The following is a 15,575-nucleotide window of genomic DNA, read 5'->3' as shown; positions in this document are numbered from 1 at the left end:
AGCAGAAATTCTACCTTGTGAGTGTAAAAAGCTAGCAGCATTAACGTTGTGAGCAAGTCTACATTTGACTATCACGTAAATTAGTTTTTTTTAAAGATTATTTCCATAACCTTGTAAAAATCTCAGAATAAATTCTTTTAAATTAAATTTAAACTATATTTTAAGAATAATTTAAACATCATAAGAGAAAACAGAATTAAGTCAAATTTCACCCAACCCTTTCCACTATACTGGTTTGTTTGTGTATGTTATGTGAAAAATTTAATAAAATCCTGCCCCTTTGGGGGCAGTTATATATATATTTTAAAAAATCACCTGAGGGAGAAGAGACCCCAGCAGCTACACAGAAGGTGCAACCAGAAGGAGAGACTGATCCAGAGCCTGGCCCAGCACCCCCAGTTGAAGACACCCCAAGGCCAAAATCCTCACCTAGTTCTCCTGAGTGCCCCAGACACAAGGAAGAGTGGACAAGGAAGAGTGCCAGGCTGCAGCTCTTGCAAAAGCAATGGGAGGAGCTGTGAGACTCGGCAGATTGACTCCCAGGAAAGGGAGGACTTGTTCATAAACACCCCACGCACCTGCCTCGGCGTGGTAGCAACAGTGCAAGTGCAGATCCGCTCTGACTTGTAGCAACCGCTCCTTGCTCCTGCAATCTTGGACTGATTTCCCGGCTCTCTGACCCTTGGCTCTGTTATTTGACTTGATTCTGGACTGCATCTCCAGTTTTCAGTGCGTGGTCACTGTGGTAACCAGCTGAGCCAGCACACCTCCATGGAGGTTCATGGGAGGGTTCAGATGGCATTTAAATATCCTTAGAGCTTACTTCTCAGTAAGCAGCCTCACCTGATGAGAGCTCCAGAAGCATTTAAATGCCTTTGGAGCTTATTTCTGGGTCAGGCTGCCTGACCGGAAGTGAGCCATGAAGGCATTTAAATACCTTCGGAGCCCACCTCTGGTCCAGCCGGCTGGAGAATGAATTCCGAAGGCCTTTATAGGACTTTGGAACTCATTTGAGTCAGGCTGCCTGACTCAACTGAGCTCCCAGAGTGAGCTCTGAGGACTTTTATAGGCTTTTTATGTCCTTATATGGGCAGGCCCTGGGGGGGCCATATAAGGGCAATAAAAGCCTTTAGCGCTCACTCTGGGAGCTCAGTTGAGTTGGGTGTCCCAACTCGACTGAGTTCCAAAGGCCTATAAAGGCCTTTGGTGCTCACTCTTGGGCTGGCTGGATCCGGATGTGGGCTCCAAAGGCATCTAAATGCCCTCGGGGCTCACTCCTGGTCGGGCAGTCCAATCTGGAAGTAAACTCCAAAGGCATTTAAATGCCTTTGGATCTCACTTATGGGTGGGGCTGCAGCCCCACAAACTTCCTGAACCACAAACCAGTTTATGGAATGGAGAAGTTTGTGGAAGTTTGTGGTTTGGGGTTCATGAAGACCCTGAACCACAAATGTCCACGAACCTCCATTTTACCCGGTTCATGCCTGTCCCTAGTCCAGCAACTGGGATGTGTTCTTCTACTCTGCAGAAACATTGAAGCACATGTTGAGCTGGCTGGGCCACCTGCAATTCTCCAAAGGCAGATTCATGATGAACTTTAGTTTGTGAGCTTAATTGTACCCATCCCTAATGACCTTTGCTTCTCGCTTGCCTTGAAAATGTCCTGCTGGGGAGCCATAAGTCAGCTGAAACGTGAAATATCTGGTTCATTTCAAAGGTTTTGAGAATTTCCTAACAGAGTGATGGATTCAGATAATAATTGTTTCATACTTCACCTGCTGGGATTGTTGTTCCAGGCAGTGGTACTTAACTTTTAATCCCCTACCGTCTCTGTTCTAACTACGCAACAGACACTTGGATCCCACAGACCACTTCTGCTGGCAGAAGGGATTTCCACCAGTGGAGCAGACCTTCCTTCTCTCTCCCCTCCCATTGTGGCCCAAAAGCCTCTGAAATGCTGCTCCTGGAGGACACAGGAACCCAGAAACTGCATGAAGGGGTAGCTGGAGGTCTGCTGTGGAAAGGAGTTGGCAGAATCACTCCCTAACTGCATTTGCAGAAGTCCTTTACAGAATCCAACCCATTTTCAGCAAATGTCTCCCAAATCACAACTGAGAAATTGGGAGATAAAAGCAGTACTCCAGAGACAGTGTCTCCATGTAGGCATATTTACGATATGTGCATATGATGCACAGATCTCAAGCCACATTCAGTGAGACCCTTGTGCTTGGTGGCCATTAGCCAGTTTCCTAACAGGTTTTATTCCTGTTTTTTGCCTGTCCTTTTTTTAAGGGCCTGGGAGAGAAATCAAGGACCTGAGAATTTACTCTTAGGGCAAAGTGAACAGTGTCAAATAATTCTCCTCTGCTGGCTGACAGAAGCAGGTAGGGTAAGAGACTGCCAAAAATCCTGAATTTGCTGCCAAAATTTCTAAACATCCTCCAAGATTTGTAGATTGTCTCTTTTTTGGGGCGTGGCTCCCATTAAGAACCACTGCTCTATGATTTAGCCAATTTAGTGAATATTTCTGTGGAGTCAAAAGAATGTGAAAAGGTGAATAGCATATATATGTGTGTTGTTTTCTTATGTGCAGATCTTCATAAATGTTCCAGAAATGGTATTCAAGGTTCCCACAGGAAGGCATCATCTGCTGATTGTAGGATCTTGGAGAAGTTGATCCTTCATACTCTTGACCCAAATTAAGGTTTTAAAGTTTACAACCAGCATCTTGAATTTATTCATTCACTTCATTTACAGTTCTCCTTTCTTTTAAAGACTCCATTCAGATTGCAAAAATTAAATACCAACAATACAATAAAAACAATGTCAAAAAACTCTTAACTATTTTAAAAACTTCTATGGACATTAAAATATTTCTCAATATTCCCTAAAGAAATGCCCTTGTTCAGGTGAATGAAGCTGTTGCAGTGGAGCACATTGGGAGAGATGCAGCTAGGTGATTTCCAAGCCATGAAGGAGTTTATAACCACAACCTTGAATTTCACCTGGGAACTAATCAGTAACCAATGAAGTGATTGCCATATAGGTTTAATATGCAGATTCTGCCTATCTCATTATAGGAATCAGGCTGCAGCATTCTGTACCAGCTAAAATTTTGAGTTGTTTTCAATGGCAGTCCTAATATGTAGAGCATATTATAATAGTTTAGCCTTGAGGTTACTGTGTCATGGATCCACATAGCCAATTTTTTTGTTCAAGATCCCCTATACTAAACAGAGATGGAGGAAAGCAATTTTCACAGCTGAATTAACTTGCTTCTCCAGCAATAATGCCAAGTCAAGTAGATCTTCTAGACATTTAACTGAGTCAGCCAGGGTCAGCTGAACCTCATCAAATATGAGGAACACACAGGCCCGTAGCTAACAACTTTTTGCTCAGGGGGCCCATGTTTTTCTCGGGGGGGCCCCCACCACCAATGTTCCCTCTAAGCTGTGGAGTTTTGTGAGCTACTGCATTAAAGTTGTGAGTGAGCAATTTGGCTCACTGCCTGTGAGGTAGGTGGGGCTGAGAGGGCTCTTTCCAGAACTACCCTTTCAAGAACAGCTCTGAAAGAACTTGAACTGACCCAAGGTCACCCAGCAAGCATAAGTGAAGGGGAGGGGAATCAAACCCGGTTCTCCCAGAAGTAACCAATGAAGTGATTGCCATATAGGTTTAATATGCAGATTCTGCCTATCTCATGATAGGAATCAGGCTGCAGCATTCTGTACCAGCTAAAATTTTGAGTTGTTTTCAATGGCAGTCCTAATATGTAGAGCATATTATAATAGTTTAGCCTTTAGGTTACTGTGTCATGGATCCACATAGCCAATTTTTTTGTTCAAAACAGGCAGCCATCCCCTATACTAAACAGAGATGGAGGAAAGCAATTTTCACAGCTGAATTAACTTGCTTCTCCAGCAATAATGCCAAGTCAAGTAGAACTTCTAGACTTTTAACTGAATCAGCCAGGGTCAGCTGAACCTCATCAAATATGAGGAACACAATACTCTTCAAGACCTCAGCCTTCTTGACCAGTATCATTTCCATCTTCTCAGGGGATTCAGTTTCAACTTGTTCAGCCATAGCCATTTAAACACAGCAGTCACGCAGTGGCTCAGGACTGCTATGGCAGCACCAGGCAGTCTGGACCAAGAACTACAGAGCTAAGTGTTGTCAGCATATTAATGGCACCCAACTCCAAACCACAAATGATTTCTCCCAAGGATTTCAAATAAAGATTAAATATAGGGTTTAACATAGGTGGGGCCTGGAGATCGCCTGGTATTACAACTGATCTCCAGATGACAGAGATCAGTCCCCCTGGAGAAAATGGCTGCTTTGGAAAGTGGACTCTGTGGCATTGTACCCTGCTGTGGTCCCTCTCCTCCATAACCCCTGCTGTCCCAAGGTTCCACCCCCCAAATCTCCAGGTATTTCCCAACACAGAGCTGGCAACCCTAATTAAACAGCATGGGAGATAAAACCAAACCCTGTGGAACCCCCCATTGTAATGATATCTTGGACTCAGAAGCACAAGTGCAGTTGTACAATATCAGCTGTATATGTTAATTATGGAAAATACCCCTCACAGCCCTAGCTACCACATGTGACACAAACTGAAGCTTCCAAAGTATTTACAAAGATAGCACCACATGGTGTTCAAACCCTGCTGTGGTCCCTCTCCTCCCTAAACCCTGCTGTCCCAAGGTTCCACCCCCCAAATCTCCAGGTATTTCCCAACACAGAGCTGGCAACCCTAATTAAACAGCATGGGAGATAAAACCAAACCCTGTGGAACCCCCCATTGTAATGATATCTTGGACTCAGAAGCACAAGTGCAGTTGTACAATATCAGCTGTATATGTTAATTATGGAAAATACCCCTCATAGCCCTAGCTGCCACATGTGACACAAACTGAAACTTCCAAACTATTTACAAAGATAGCGCCACATGGTGTTCAGCAGAAGTACAATTTGGATATTATCAAGCCATGTGTGAAAGGGACCATGTCAGCTTTCTACAGGAAAAGACACCCTTGGCAAATTTTGCCACTTTCCTGTTTAAGGCATCCAGGAGTAGGGATGTGCATTCGGTTCAGCTGAGCCAAATACCTGGCCGAAAAACCCTTTTTTGGCGGTATTCGGCCCAGCTGCTGGCCAAATCAGATTGGCCAGCCGAATACAAGCCACCAAATATTTATTTTTATTTATTTATTTTATTTTTTGCATTTATATCCCACCCATCCCATAAATGGGCTCAGGGTGGGTTACAACATTTTAATAAATACAATAAAATTTAAAACACATTAAACCATATAAAATCAGTAGTTATGCTTGCTATAGGGAGAATCTGGCCCATTGATGTAACTAGGTATGGCCGGTTATCAGTTGGTGGGAGATCGCAACCTCGGGGGGGGGGGCTTGACAGAGCACATGCTGAACGTGGGCCCGCACAGCCGTCGACGTCAGCAGGCGCATTTTGTACCAGCTGTAATTTCCGGATCAACTTCAAGGGTAAGCCTGCATAGAGCGAGTTGCAGTAATCAAGTCTGGAAGTGACCATTGCATGGGTCACTGTAGCTAAGTCCTAGGGGGAGAGATAGGGCTTCAGTAGCCTGATCTGCCTAAGATGGAAAAATGCAGATCTGGCGACTGCAGCAACCTGGGCCTCCATAGATAAGGAGGTATCCAGTGTTACTCCCAGGCTCTTCACCAACTGGGCTGGCTCCAGAGGTGTCTCTTCCAGTGTGGGAAGCCTGGTGCCCACCTCGAAACCCCCACGACCCAGGTACAGGACCTCTGTCTTTGATGGATTTAACTTCAGTCGACTCTGCCGCAACCATCCAGCCACAGCATCCAAAGCCTCAGCCAAATTTCCAGGAACAGAGGACGGATGGCCATCCATTAACAGATAAAGCTGAGTGTCATCAGCATACTGATGGCAGCCCAGCCCATAACTCTGGTCTAACTGGGCGAGGGGGTGCATATATATATTAAATAACATTGGTGAGAGGATCGCCCCCTGCGGCACTCCACATTCTAGTGTGGAATTATTCGGCAGGTATTCAGATGGCCGAAAAATGGCAGGGGGAAGGGGGCTTACTTACCCCCTTGCTGCCTTTCGGGCCAAAACTGGTCTTTTCCCTCCTCTTCCCTAGGACTCTGGGAGGGGGCCCAGTTTCAGCCAGTCACTGCCATGCATTTGCAGCTTGCAGATGCATGTGCAGCCTTTGCAAGGTTGGTGTTGCTCTTGCACACCACCTTCCTTGCTTGGGAGGGGGGAGGGAGACTTTCAACTCTCCCAATAGGGGAGAGTTGCACCCTCTTTGGACCAATCCCAGAACAGTGTCATTTTTTGAAACTGTCCTGTACTTGGCCAGAGAGGATATATAGGAGTCCTGCCTTGACTAGACTCCATTGCTGTTCCTGGTGGCTGCAGTGCCTGGCTGAGAGAGATTGTGTTGTGCTGGCCACTCTCTGTGGCCCAATCGGCATTTAGCATTTGCTCAGTTGTTTTACCAAACCCACACTGGAACAGAAAAAGATGCGGTTCAAAACCACATTCAACTACCCCAGGCCAACACTGTACTGACTGCAGAGTCACCCCCGCATGGCCAGAAAACAGCCATAAATCTATGCAGACAACCACCATAAAACCACAGATCAAACAAAGTGAAAGCAGCATGCGGTCCGGACACTGCTCACTGCTTCCGTACAATAACTTAGTGTTTCCATTGCTTTCAAGGATTTAGATGGATAGTAAAGACTGAAATGGACATGCGCAGAATCAGCCCTTGGAAGACACGGTTCCCCTGCAAAAGCGAGAAAGCTGTTTGGCCAGCTGGATCTATGTCTAACCTGGCTCCCCTAAATCTATCTCTCTGAATAGTTACCACCACCTTATACCATGTCAGGAAATCCCCACCTGATCTCAGGTTCTTTTCTTCTGCTGCCCTTACAGGGTTCCCTTGGGCACTACTCAATAGTTGGAGAGTTTCTACTATCCTCACCTTGGCAGTCTTGGAGACTAACACTTTCACTTGCCTACTAGAGGGATGAAGGGCATTTCTTCGCAATATGTCATCAGCATATTGAAGCAACTGTGTTCCAACTCTCGGGATGTTCTCCCCTCATTGCTTCCTATAGATCTTAAACAGTATATGAGATGATAAGGGACTCCATAAGGCAAAAGCCAAGGAGCAGAAAAGAAATTTCCCAGCACCACCTTCTGGCATCTGCCTTCCAAAAACAGATCAATACAGGTCACATCCAGCCAAGCCAGAAGAATTCTATGTCAATAAGCCAATGTACCAGAGTGATCAAAATGGCTTCCATATAGAATCCTAATTGAAAGAGGTCTATATAATCAGTCTCACTCAAAAGTACCTGAAAATGTTTTACCACCACACTTCAAAGGTACAAAAATAGTAAATGGGAACTGGATGATAGTTGTTCAGGTAGGTTTCATCCAAAGTTACCTTATTTAATAAGGCCTTACTACTGCGTCATTTGAAGAGCAGAGGGAGAACTTCTGAATGAGAGTTCTTTATAATGGGCTATAACCATTAAGATACGCCCCCTCTGATTTTACATCCATAAAGGCAAGTGTCTGGAGGGCAAGTGGTCAGCTTTATATCTCCCAGTTTACATCCTCTGTGAAATAACAGAAAGCTACCATATGCACTTTAGATTAGAACATCTAGCACAACATTTAGTACTATCATGTAATATCTAAGTCAGACCAAGCATGAATGATTTTATCTGTGAAGTGCTTAGCAAATTGGTCACAGCCATCAGTAGAGGGATCCAGTATTTCTGTATATACAGGTGTAAAAGGCTTCTTATCACTAAGGATGATTGAACAACTGCTGGTTTGGTTCACATCTTGTTTACTGACTGTGAACAGGCATTTGATTAATTGACAGGCTGTTTGCAACCTGAGTCTATTCAAAGAAACAGGCTACTTGTAGTCATAAGAAGCTGACTCCCATATGGAGAGGTAATCTGGGAGCCAACTTTTGATATCCAACTGGGTAAATTTTGGTTTCTACCCAGAAAACCTATTTAATGGGAGTAGAAGAGATCTGGAACCAATTTGTAAATTATTTCAGGGATCACAGAATAATAGAATAAGAGTTGGAAAGACCTAAAGAGCACCCAGTCCAACCCCCTGCACCATGCAGGATGACCTAAAGCATCCCTGAAAAATAATCATCCAATCTCTGCTAAACACCTCCAAGGAAGAACCCAAAACATTCCTGGGCAACTGATGCCACCACTGAAGTGCCCTTATTGTTAAAAAGTTTTTCATTTCCAACAATTTCTATTAGATGTTGCATAGCATTTCGCTATCCTCTCTGGCGTCCAGTGCCATCTATAGAACATTTTATAAATGTTCTCTTTATATGGTATTGCTCTCATTAATTTTATGGAGTTCCAAACCTTTATCCATTGTTCCGAGTCTAAAGTGTTATTTATCTCTCTAGCCCACGTCACCATTGAGCTTTTCACCATTTCTCCCATCATGTCCTCTGACAATAACAATTTATATGTTCTTTGTATGAGTTTATCACTCGAGGACAACCAAATCTTGTCCAGTTCATTGTTTTCTTTAGAAAGAAATGTTGGGACATACATGCATATGTGGTGGAGATGTGGAAAGGTACAAAAATATTGGAAAAGAGTGTACCGAATGATAAAGGAGATAATGGGAAATCAAATAGCATTTAGGCCAGAAATAGCATTACTAAACATGATCCCAGAGTCATATAATACCACAGATAAATATGTAATTATATATTTCTTTACTGTGGCAAGAATATTATTGGCTAAAGCTTGGAAAGAAGAGAAAGTGCCTTCAGAAACAGAAGTAATTGAAAAACAGTAGCGGAGATGGACAGATTAACTTTAAGATTACAAGGGAAAAATGATGAGGTTTTTGAAAACCGTTGGAAAAGGTTCTATGTATGGTTAGAGACTAAGATTAGGAATGACTCACAAGAATGAAAATTGTATGTGAATCTAAGTTTTGTAAATACTGAAAACTTATAAATAAACTATTTAAAAAAAGTTTTTCATAATATTCTACTGATATCATCCCATCCATAATTTATATTCAGTATCACAAGTCCTATGCTCTACTACCACCTGAAATAGCACCCTATTCTCCTCTAAATGACAGCCCTTCAAATACTTAAAAAGAGTAATCATATCCCCCCTCTACCTCCTCTTTTCCAAGCTGAACATTCCCAGTTCCCACAGTCTTTCTTCATAAACCATTCTTTTCCAAACCCCTAATCATCCTTGTAGCTCTCCTATGCAACCACTCTAAAGTTTCTATGTCCTTCCTATAAAAAAATCCTCCAGAACTGGACACAATACTCCAAATGGAATATTTGGAGTATGCCCAAGAGACTAGACCTCTCATATCCTATGCATCTCTTGATATACCCTAAAATTGGATTTGCCTTCTTTACTGCCACTACACTGGCTACAATTTGCTGCCCACTAAAACCCCAAGATCCCCATTCACACACTCTACTAGAATATCCCCCGTCTGGTGTGTGTGCACAAACATTTTACTAACCAGATGCAAAACCTTACATTTATCCCTATTAAATCTCATCTTGTTCACATCTGCCCATTTCTCCAGTGTACCCAAGTCTGATTGTATTTTATGTCTGTCTTCTGGAGTATTTGCTATCCCACCTAATTTGGTGTCATCTACAAATTTAATGAGTAGTCTCCTTCACATTCTCATCTAATCATTGATAAAAATATCAAAGAGCACTGAGCCCCAAATAAAGCCCTATGGCATCCTAGTAGATACTACCTTACAATAAGACAAGGAGCTCTTAACTACCACTTGTAGGGTGAGATTAGCCAACCAATTCCTTAGCCACCTAACCACCCTAAAATCTAATCCACAGCCCTCCAACTAGCAGATCAAAACTAGGGATGTGCACTAGGGGGGGAAATAGTATTTTTTTTTGGTATCTGGATATCAGGGAGCTGGAAAATATTGGCTTTCCTGGGTTCCAAATATTGGTTTGGTATTCAGATCTGTGTCTCCCCCCCCCCCCCCCCCCCGGGTTCCAACATTATTCAGCTCCATTATTACCCATGAGGAATCTTTCTGGAGGGCTGGAGGGGCTGTTTTTTGAGCAAAATTTCAGGGGAGAGGTCCAGTTCTATGGGCCCCTGAACAAGGTGCCCTCAGCCATCCTCCTTTGTTTACTATGGGGGGGGATGCCATGCTTTCTTTAGGACAAGTAATAGCCAAAGACACAAGAACGAAGCAACCATTGGCCAAATGCCTCTCAAAGCAGACAAAATGAACAAACCCAAAGAACCTATGCAGAATGGGGGAAGCACAGCAGAACTGTGGGACAATGTTGCAAACCTATACAACAAATGTACAAACCGAGAATCCAACCCAATATCAAAACAGAGAATCATCCAAACCAACTGAGTACCACCACTGCACGACCCCAACACATGTAAAGTCAGAAAATCTGAGCCAATATAGAACCTAAGAATGAAAAGCAATGTTGAACCTGAGAATCCAGCATAAAAGCAAACCTGACATGAAGCAACTTGTGCAAAGATACAACTTGCTGAGATGCAGCAAACTGGGGTGCGAGTGTTCAGAAGTCCAGCTTATTCTCCTCCTCTTCTCCCCAACTCAAGCGGTCAATTTGCTTCTATTTCTACCTATCTCAACAGCTTAGAATCACAGAGTTGGAAGGGGCCATACAGGCCATCGTCCAACCCCCTGCTCAGTGCAGGATCAGCTGAGAGCATCTCTGAAGAGTGTTTGTCAAGACACTGCTTAAAGACTGCCAGTCTTTAAGCTCGGGCTGGAGAGATCTGTTTCTCTTCTCCCTTTTGCAATGTGAAGGTCAGAAGTATTGCTTCTGACCCCCCTCCAGGATGAAGTGCAGAATACTGAAACAATATTTCTATTCACCCTTTTAAAATGGGGAGATCAGAAGCTGATCACATCTGCTCTCCAACTTCAGTGTAACGATTTTTCAGGAGGGAGCTCAGAAGCCCATTCCCAGCTAATTCCCCCCCATCAGCCTTGATTGGCTTCTAACTATCCCCGAGGCGTTCCTGTGCCCCAGCACAACAAGTCTAGGATACACAAAAGGGCTGGGAGATCAGAATCTGACTCCCAACTGATCCCCTGATCAGCTGTGAGATGGCTTCTGACCAACACGCAGCTGCAAATTTGTTCAGAAGCTGAGTTGTTTGATAACATCATAACATATCCTCGCTCTGCTCACAGTGCAATTAGGAGTGTTGAACAGGGTATGCTTGATTGCCAAACAGGTTTTTTGTGAAATCCAGAGCATCCCAATTTGTCACCCAAACACCATGGTTGCAGAGAATTATCATTTTTCCTCCTGCCATCTATGCCACAGCTCTAAAAAGGCTCTGTTTTACTTATCCTAGATCTTCAGAGTAACATGGAGCTGAGTGAGAAGTGGCATGAGGAAGAGCAATCATATCTGATGCAATCATGCAAGAGACCTGTCATTTCCAGAAGCCTCTTTGTATGACTGCCAGCCTTCTCAGCCAGTGATTCCATGAGAGCTGTTAGAAAACTTTTCACATCCACCATTGTATAAGGACAGACTATGTTAATAAGTAATATCTGTCCCTGACAGGAGAGTTCTTCAAGATCAGATCCTCCTCATACCTTGTGCAGAAAAGCAAGTCCAGTGTGGGCACAGATATCATTAGACAAAGCTTCATGATAGTCACAAGGGCCAATAAATCCTGAGCTGTTCCAGATACCAAAGCCACAGCATGGATGTTATTGTTGACCTTTAAGTTTGGTGGCTTCCAACACCAAGCCCAATGTCATTGTAGTCAGTGCAGGAAGGAAAACAATTAGGCAGTGGGATGCATGGTGCACCGATAGAATCCTTAAGGTGTATCATAATCCCAGCACCAAATAAAACCCTTGAAATGTGAAGATGGTAACACAGGGCACATGGTTAAGGGAGACGGAACCACAGTAGTCTATCGTGATTCACCCACATCATTCTGTCCATCAGTGTCAGTGTTGTATCAAAGAATTCAAAGCCCATTGAAATCAGAGGTAGATAGACTAAGGAGGGCTGTCATAAGTTAGCAGTGATCACCTCTTAGTGGGAAGGGTCACCTGAATTCTTTTGGGATCCTTAAGAGCAAGCATGATTGAACATCCTTTTTCTACACTCATATTCCTGAACAATGTGAGCAGGCGAACCACGGAAGTGGAGAGGATGTTCTGAGTAATATGCTGAGAAACGGGTTTTGTTGTATTCTTGTTTCTTCCATATTCTCACTATTGCAACTCAACTGACTTCAGTGAGAGTGTGTCTATACAAGATGTTAAGATTTGTTTGTTTCTTTGTTTATTCTAATGGAAAGCCAGTGCTAGCAGAGCTCAATGTTCTGTGCCTATAGCGGACATTCTGCTGATGTAAAGCTATTGCCTCCTTAGAGACTGAGACTAAGGTCTATGATTAAGGTTTTACATCCTGTAACCCCTTTCCATGCAAAGAGTTAATAACCACTGTGTTGTATAATACACACACACACACGTTCCTAATCATATAGAACCCAACCTCACATTCCGAGCATTTTAAAAACTGCATTTTAAAACCAGGAGAGAATGACAGTCACCAATCCAAAGATATTAGAAAGCTATTCAAATGGGTACAGAAAGTAGCTATTTATTAAAACAGAATTCAGTGAACCCCAATACATTCCGAGTTAATATAACTCTTCATCAGGGCAGTACCAATTGAAAAACCTCCTTTTACATGCCCTAAAAGAAGCAACATCCATCCTTATTCTGCAAGCAGTGATCTCAATAAAAGAGCAACAGGCCTATGCATAGTAAAATCATTCTGTGAAATAATGCACAGCAGGGTTTTGAAAGGCCGTTTCTTTGGCAAGCATAGGAAATGATGAAAAAGTGCAGTCAAACCATTTCTGCCCCATGCCAACAGGAATAATCAGCAAGGTTAATGCTTATTTTTCCTCCTGTGGCTGCTACTGTTCAGCCATGAGATACTCAGCATCACAGCAGCCACATAATTGCACAGCAGCTGAAATAAAAGAAATTAATTAACCTGAAAGCATTTGATTCATATTCGGAGCTTTCTGACCACTTTTCATAGAAACTAAGACTTCAGTAGGATTTTTTTAAGCATGTAGGAAGGTAATTTGAACGCATGTAGCTGATATTCATACTACAGCTGCCACATGGAGATTGCTCGAAAGCCATCTCTATAGTGGTAGCTCATTGCAGTGGCCATGAGAACCACTCACCTCAAAGGATATGAATTTGGAAATTAAAATCTGAATCAAAAATACTATGGCCGAATTCAGACTGGCACTTTGAAGCAGGAGGGAGTCGTGGCAAAAAAGAGCCGGAACAAACTTCCGGGTTTTCCCGTTCACACTGCAGCGACTGATGCGGAAGCATACCGGGAGGAGGTGCAAGGGAGCGTTCACACTGTTGGCCCAGAGGCTGTAAGGCACAGCTTTCTTTTTTTGTAATCTGGAGTTATGTGCTTAAGCGCACAAGAAAAATGCGGCTTTTGGCGTTCACACTTTGTTGGTGCGGGATGGATGTGGGATAATCGCGCTTTCCAGGGTTTGCTACCACTTTCAGCGGGTATCTTTTAAACTCGGGAGAGAAGCGTTACAAGACGGGTTGAGTACGGGTGGGGAACGCCTGACAGATGTGCCTGTGTGAACGGCCCCTTTAATCTGGTTGTGGAATGTTTCTGAAACGTGCCTATATAGGGGCAAACTGCCAGTCTGAACTCGGCCTATGGTAATTGAAAGTGTTATTAATTCCAGTGAACGTCCCTCTAAGCTTTAGATCTAACTGGGCCAGATGTAGTCGTTTTTCTGATGGTGACACAGTGCCTGCAATTCCAGTCCATTTTCAGTTTCCATTTCACATGGGCAATGGCGGGGGGGACTCAAGCAGCCATTTATGTGATGGGCTTGCCAACTGATCAAAACATTTTAGGTTTGCAATATACAGCATTGTTCTAGATCAATCGGATGTTAGCTTGGCTTGTATCCAAACAAGGTGTCTAGGGGAGAGAGAAAGTTTGGGCCTTGTCCCAGTCCTTTCCCTTGACACCTTCAGGGAAAGAGCCAAAAGCTGGGCTTTGGGTGGCAGCCAATGACCTAGAGCTAGATACCAGGATGGATTAATCTAGTGGACACCAACTCAGTATGTCTGGTTTATTTTTTGTCTTATTTTTTTATATTGTATTGTATTTTAACTTGCTCAAAAGTGCATTTTTGTAAGCTGCTTTGGTTTCCAACCAGGAAAAAGTGGGATAAAAGTTCTTCTCCCTCCCCCCTCCCCACTGGTTATGTTTGCTACTTCCTAGTTCTCCAGCATATACTAGGTAGTAGACTAACAATTTCATATTTGAGTTTCTTAAGAACTTCTTATGTGTATGCCATCTAGACCTGGCCCATGGCCCAACTGCCCAATGGCTCAATTGCCTCCTTTGCCATTTTACTGCTGCTGATATATTTGAAAAAATGCTTATTGTTTGTCTTAATGCTTTTAGCAATCTGCTCCTCAAATTCTCTTTTTGCTTGTATTTTTGTCAGCTTACATTTGTTTTACCAGAACCTGTGCTTCTTTCTGTTCACCTCATCTGGCAAACCTTCCAGGGGGAAACCCTTTTGCCTTGATGGCTTCCTTGACTTGGGTTATTAACTATGCCAGCAAGATGCTTCTTTCATTTCAATAAAAAAATGATGCATGGGCAATCCACTCCTATTGTCTGTAGAACAATCCACTCCTATTGTCTGTAGAACAAGTTGACAGTTTGGAGCAGACAGGTAAAGTAGCCCTTCACTCCCCATCCCAAGTTCTCCAAACTTCCTTTCACTAAAGCTCTGCAAGGTGGGGACAACGGGCAGTTTGGGAGGCAGTTTCTGTTCAGCAGCTATTCGAGCTATTTGTTGGAACCTGAACAGATTGTATTACTGGCTCATGTATGTTTGGAACAGCCCAACATATTGGCTTGGATCCAGCAATGCACAAGCGAAACATAAATGAACAGCACAGTTCTGCTTGCCCAAGATCTTTTGCAGCACCTAGCTCATTTCCTCCCCACATATTCTAGTGCCCAGAAATTGGTTGCACAACATCTTGTGTATGCAGAAATGCAAGTGGAGATACAATAATTTTGACCTAGTGCAACTGGCTACCATGGTCTTTGGTTTGTTTGCTTGTTTTTGCATTTTCACTTGAGTAAGAGCTATAACACAAGTGTAAGTTTTGCATATTAGATCCAATCCATAATGCTTGGCTGCTGAACATATTCAAATTGATATTCATGGCATCCCTGATTTCCAGCAAAATATGGGGTCGGGATTACTGTAGTGGACACTTCAACATTAGATCTTGAATTTAGCCATGGGGGAGTGAGGTTCTCAAACCAAGTAATTCTTGTGCCACGTCATTTTTGGTCACTTTCCCTCTCCCTCCCCTCTGCCAACTCAGAATTTGTGAGAAAGAGAGGAAATGTCAT

Source organism: Gekko japonicus, unplaced genomic scaffold, assembly GCF_001447785.1.
Source record: "Gekko japonicus isolate JY-2015 unplaced genomic scaffold, Gekko_japonicus_V1.1 scaffold1638, whole genome shotgun sequence".
NCBI lineage: Eukaryota > Metazoa > Chordata > Lepidosauria > Squamata > Gekkonidae > Gekko > Gekko japonicus.
This window is presented reverse-complemented; position numbering follows the sequence as displayed.